This window comes from Triticum aestivum, chromosome 1B (assembly GCF_018294505.1).
Source record: "Triticum aestivum cultivar Chinese Spring chromosome 1B, IWGSC CS RefSeq v2.1, whole genome shotgun sequence".
NCBI classification, from domain to species: Eukaryota; Viridiplantae; Streptophyta; class Magnoliopsida; order Poales; family Poaceae; genus Triticum; species Triticum aestivum.
The window spans coordinates 462,475,769-462,481,768 of record NC_057795.1 but is presented as its reverse complement, the minus strand read 5'-3'; positions in this window follow the sequence as shown (position 1 = coordinate 462,481,768).

Genomic DNA, 6,000 nt, shown 5'->3' with positions numbered 1-6,000 from the left:
CAAATAGCTGCCACCAAAAGGGCAGAGACAGCCCTAGTTGTTGCAACACCTTCCAGAGTACTACCAGCTGCACGAGTTACTCGTACGTCAACTGAGCTAGCAGCACGTTCCCAAGATCCCTTGCCACCTGACACTACTTCCCAAGCACTCTTGACACAAGACGAGTTGGCAAGATTAGATGAACCTTGTGAGCTTCAAAAACAAGAAGGTAGTTGCTGGAGTCAAGTTACAGTTGCATGCTTCTTTATATGTAGTCTCACAGTTTGATGTACACTAACACTTCCTATGTTCATTGTTGGACTAGCACCTAGGCGCAAGAGGAAACAAACATCAGGGATAATGCTCGATAGGTTAACTAAATCTAGAGGAGGAAGAATGGAGACCCGTTTTGAGGTAGGTTTTAAAAGGCCACGTGATGCTACAGAGTCAACCAAGTTAGTATCAGAGGCAGCGGTTGCCGTTAGGTGTCATGTACGTATCCTCCTAACATGGATTCAGTACAAGAATGACAAATACGAAACCCAGTTCAACACCTTCCTCGACCATTTATCTGTAAGTATGGTTATGTATGGAAACTAGTAATATCGTCTTGCTCTGTCCCATACTTTCTAGGTTGGTGATAATGAGACTCCCATAATTTTCAACAGATGAGGTTCAAGTTGGATAGCCAAGATGATGCAAACAGACAAGCTTGCACCCATGTTTTCAGGTCTGCTCTGCGACAATATCGGTATAACTAGAGGAAAACTCACTTTGAAGGCAAGGCTAACAGTGAACTTGCCCAAACATCTCCAGTGGAAAATATATCGGATGAAGACTAGAGAGGCCTCGTTAAACACTGGTCTGATCCGAAGTATCAGGTACGTTATATATATGTGATCAGATCACATGTTGAAGTCCTATTTATGCACGTGCCACACAAATCTATCTTCTTGTACGTGAATTGTTCAAAGAACAACGCCAACCGTACGAAAGTGAAATTCGAACAGACGACAAGATCTCGTAGCTATATTGCACACTGCAAGGCTCTTGTAATTCGCTGTTGTTTAACTCTTTTTGCTGTACCATATTATTAGATCTATATTGACTTGTTCCAAATGCAGAGGGAAGCCCGCAAGGACCAAAAAGTACCTGAACCAAATGTTGTGGAAATCTTCAAGGACTGTCACACCAGCAAGAAGAAGTGCATGACTACACCAGTCAAAGCCGCTGTTATAAGTCCTTAATCCTCATGCCTTTTAACTACTACTTACTCTGACTTGTGCCTTCAACTACATGGTTTGCAGCCAATGTCTATTACTCTTTTCAATTTTATACACAATTGTCTTAGCGTATCATTGCACCTTACAAGGTTTAAAAGAGAGGAGTGATGTTCCTTTGATCTTGACCTGTAATCTAGTTCCGTGGTAGACTTGCCCACACAATGTTGCAATTGCCTGTTTGTCTGTTCTCAGTTATTTTGTGATATGAATGATGTCATACTATGGTTACCGTATTATAAACTTTGTCTCTTTATCCTTAGCTGTCAAAACAATGTGAAGAAATAGACAATACATTAGCGATGGTACATGGTCATATGTTTGGAACCTGGTCTTATTATGTACTTTGCAATAAAATACAACTAATATTTTACATGGTTCACCAGAATAAGTTCTGTATATAGACCAAAGCTATTTTGTTTGGTTTTTCTGCCTCCTTAATATCTTCTGTTCTGGTACTACTAATGTAAAAACTCAACTTTTCAGCAAGCTATGGAAAAAATGGTGGAACCGCCACCTTCTGAAGGTGGCGAGGCAACTATAACCGCAATGTCAGCTCTTGCTGCAGTGGGTCAGTACCTATCCACTAACAGTGCTAAAACCACGTTCCTGTATAATACTGGGTTGGTCATTAAGGCAATTGCTACCTCTTGAGCACCGCGTTGGTTTTACCTTGAAGAGGAAAGGGTGATGCAGCAAAGTAGCGTAAGTATTTCCCTCGGTTTTGAGAACCAATGTATCAATCCAGTAGGAGGCTACACGCAAGTCCCTCGTACCTACACAAACATACAAGAACCACGCAACCAACGCGATAAATGGCTTTTCAATCCCTTCACGGCCACTTGCGAAAGTGAGATCTGATAGAGATAATAATAAGATAAATATTTTTGTTATTTTTATGATATAGATTGGAAAGTAAAGATTGCAAAATAAAGTAGATCGGAAACTTATATGATGGAAAATAGACCCGGGGGCCATAGGTTTCACTAGTGGCTTCTCTCAAGATAGCATAAGTATTACGGTGGGTGAACAAATTACTGTCGAGCAATTGATAGAAAAGTGCATAGTTATGAGAATATCTAGGCATGATCATGTACATGGGCATCACATTCGCGACAAGTAGATCAAAACGATTCTGCATGTACTACTATTACTCCACACATCGACTGCTATCCAGCATGGATCTAGAGTATTATGTTCATAAGAACAGAGTAACACATTAGGCAAGATGGCATGATGTAGAGGGATAAACTCAAGCAATATGATATAAACCCCATCTTTTTATCCTCGATGGCAACAATACAATATGTGCCTTGCTGCCCCTGCTGTCACTGGGAAAGGACACCGCAAGATTGAACCCAAAGCTAAGCACTTCTCCCATTGCAAGAAGATCAATCTAGTAGGCCAAACCAAACTGATAATTCGAAGAGACTTGCAAAGATAACAAATCATACATAAAAGAATCCAAAGGAGATTCAAATATTTCTCATAGATAAACTTGATCATAAACCCACAATTCATCGGATCTCGACAAACACACCGCAAAAAGAGTTACATCAAATAGATCTCCAAGAAGATCGAGGAGAACATTGTATTGAGAATCAAAGAGAGAGAATAAGCCATCTAGCTAATAACTATGGACCCGAAGGTCTGTGGTAAACTACTCACAACTCATTGGAGAGGCTATGGCGTTGATGTAGAAACCCTCCATGATCGATTCCCCCTCCGGCGGAGCACCGGAAAAGGCTCCAAGATGAGATCTCACGGGTACAGAAGGTTGCGGTGGTGGAAATAGGGTTTTGTGGTGCTCCTGGATGTTTTCAGGGTATGTTGATATATATAGGCGAAGGAAGTCGGCCACGGGAGCCACGAGGGTCCCATGAGGGCGAGGAGCACGCCCACCCCCTAGGGCGCGCCCTCCTGCCTCGTGGCTTCCTCGTTTGCTTGTTGACGTACACTCCAAGTCTCCTGGATTGCATTTGTTCCAAAAATAACTCTCTGGAAGGTTTCATTCCGTTTGGACTCCGTTTGATATTCCTTTTCTGCGAAACACTAAAATAGGCAAAAAAATAGCAATTTGGGTTGGGCCTCCGGTTAATAGGTTAGTCCCGAAAATGATATAAAAGTGTATAGCAAAGCCCATAAACATCCAAAACGGGTAATATAATAGCATGGAACAATCAAAAATTATAGATACGTTAGAGACGTATCAAGCATCCCCAAGCTTAAATCCTGCTTGTCCTCGAGTAGGTAAATGATAAAAACAGATTTTTTTGATGTGGAATGCTATCTAGCATATTTCTCAATGTAATTTTCTTTATTGTCGCATGAATGTTCAGATCCAAATGATTCAAGATAAAAGTTCATATTAACATAAAATAGTAATACCTCAAGCATACTAACAATTAATCATGTCTTATCAAAATAACATAGCCAAAGAAAGCTTATCCCTACAAAATCATATAGTTAGGCTATGCTTCATTTTCGTCACACAAAATACTCCAATCATGCACAACCCCGGTTTCAGCCAAGCAATTGGTTCATACTTTTTAATGCGCTTCAGCTTTTTTAACTCTCACGCAATACATGAGCGTAAGCCATGGATATATCACTATGGGTGGAATAGAATATGATGATAGGGATTGTGTGGAGAAGACAAAAAAGGAGAAAGTCTCACATTGACTAGGCGTATCAACGAGCTATGGAGACGCCCATTAATAGATATCAATGTGAGTGAGTAGGGATTGCCATGCAACAGATGCACTAGAGCTATAGATGTATGAAATCTCAAAAAAGAAACTAAGTGAGTGTGCATCCAACTTGCTTGCTCATGAAGACCTAGGGCATTTTGAGGAAGCCCATCATTGGAATATACAAGCCAAGTTCTATAATGAAAAATTCCCACTAGTATATGGAAGTGACAACATAGGAGACTCTCTACCATGAAGATCATGGTGCTACTTTGAAGCACGAGTGTGTAAAAAGGATAGTAACATTGTCCCTTCTCTCTTTTTCTCTCATTTTTTTGGTGGGCTTCTTTGGCCACTTTTTTATTTGGGCTTCTTTGGCCTCTTTTATTTTTCATAAAGTACGGAGTCTCATTCCGACTTGTGGGGGAATTATAGTCTCCATCATCCTTTCCTCACTTGGGACAATGCTCTAATAATGAAGATCATCACACTTTTATTGATTTACAACTCAAGAATTACAACTCAATACTTAGAACAAAATATGACTCTATGTGAATGCCTCCGGCGGTGTACCAGGATATGCAATGAATCAAGAGAGACATGTATGAAAGAATTATGAAGGTGGCCTTGCCACAAATACGATGTCAACTACATGATCATGTGAAAGAACATGCGGTGCCCCCATGTTTGGTTTTGGTAATTGATGACAATCTCTATGGACTAATGGTTGTCTTGAGTTGTATTTGAAGGATTTGTCCATAGGCTTTTCTTGAAGTCCATGTGTTGGTTTCAAGGAGTTTTTGATTTGATCAAGGTGCTATTAAGGAATTATCCAAAGATTGGTCATGCGAGTGTTGAGATTATTGCAAGCATGTCTTGAAGAAGAAGGTTGTGTGATCATTCATGTTTACCTTCAAGACATCATCCAAATGAAGAGAGTTGCAAAGATTCAAGGTTGATCAAGACTAAGTCAAGAGTGAATCAAGTTGATCAACCGAGAGGGATCAAGTGATCCCATGGTATGGTAAGCATTGTCCATTACACTTTATGTACTAACCCATGGTCTATGTGAGAGTTGTATGTGGGGTTAGGTACGTATCCATGGGCTTGCGTCAAGAGGAAGATATCATACAACCCATGGAAAGGATGACATCAAGTGGTGATCGTCATCAAGATTGTCATGTGCAAGTTCAAGTGGAGCATCACGAAGAGATCAAGTGCTTGAATCTTGCCATCCATTGTGGTGTCAATGGACTTTGAAGATGTGCCGAAGAGTGGCTCACCCATAGTGAACTATGGGGGAGCAATCATCTAGTCTTCATCGAGCCAACGCAATCAAGAAAGGTGGTCCAACTTGAGGGAGTCAAGATCGTCTTCATCTAGCTCAAGTGGACCATGTGCAAGGCAAAGGTTTTCCCTTGATAGGTTTTCTATTTTACCGGTCTTGTGGTGGTAGTTGGGAGACCGAGTTATAGGATCGTTTGCCATACTATCAAGGGGGGCTCTCAAGTTGGTAGCTTGATCGTATCGTTAGTAGAGAGCTCAAACCATTGCATCCTTGCATCATGTTTCTTGGTTCTTGTTTGGTTATCTTTGTGAGTCTTAGAGCTTATGGTCATCTTGATGACAAGTTTGAGTTCATCAAAACGGAGTTCGCATGCGTCTTCTATGATGTTTTCGGTGTTGGAGGTTTTACCGGTCTTATCCGATGAAGGGTTCTCACCATTTTCTTATGGGACTTTTCTCATTTGCTTATTCTTGATATTCCTATCAATATTGTGTTAGCCCATGTCGTTAGCTTTCCAACAAACTTGGTTTCGTTGAATTCGGAGTCCGTTTGCAAAAGTTGTGGTTGTTTTGGTAAAGGCTGCAGCGGTACTACCGCGACTGGAGCGGATGTAATTTTTTACTACCGCTCCAGAGCAGTACTACCACGGCTCCTGAGCGGTAGTACCGCTCCAGAGCAGTACTACCGCGGCTCCTAAGCGGTAGTATTGCTCCCGACCAAAATCCCGTGTTTTGCTCAGCGGAAGTAGGCACAGAATTATTTT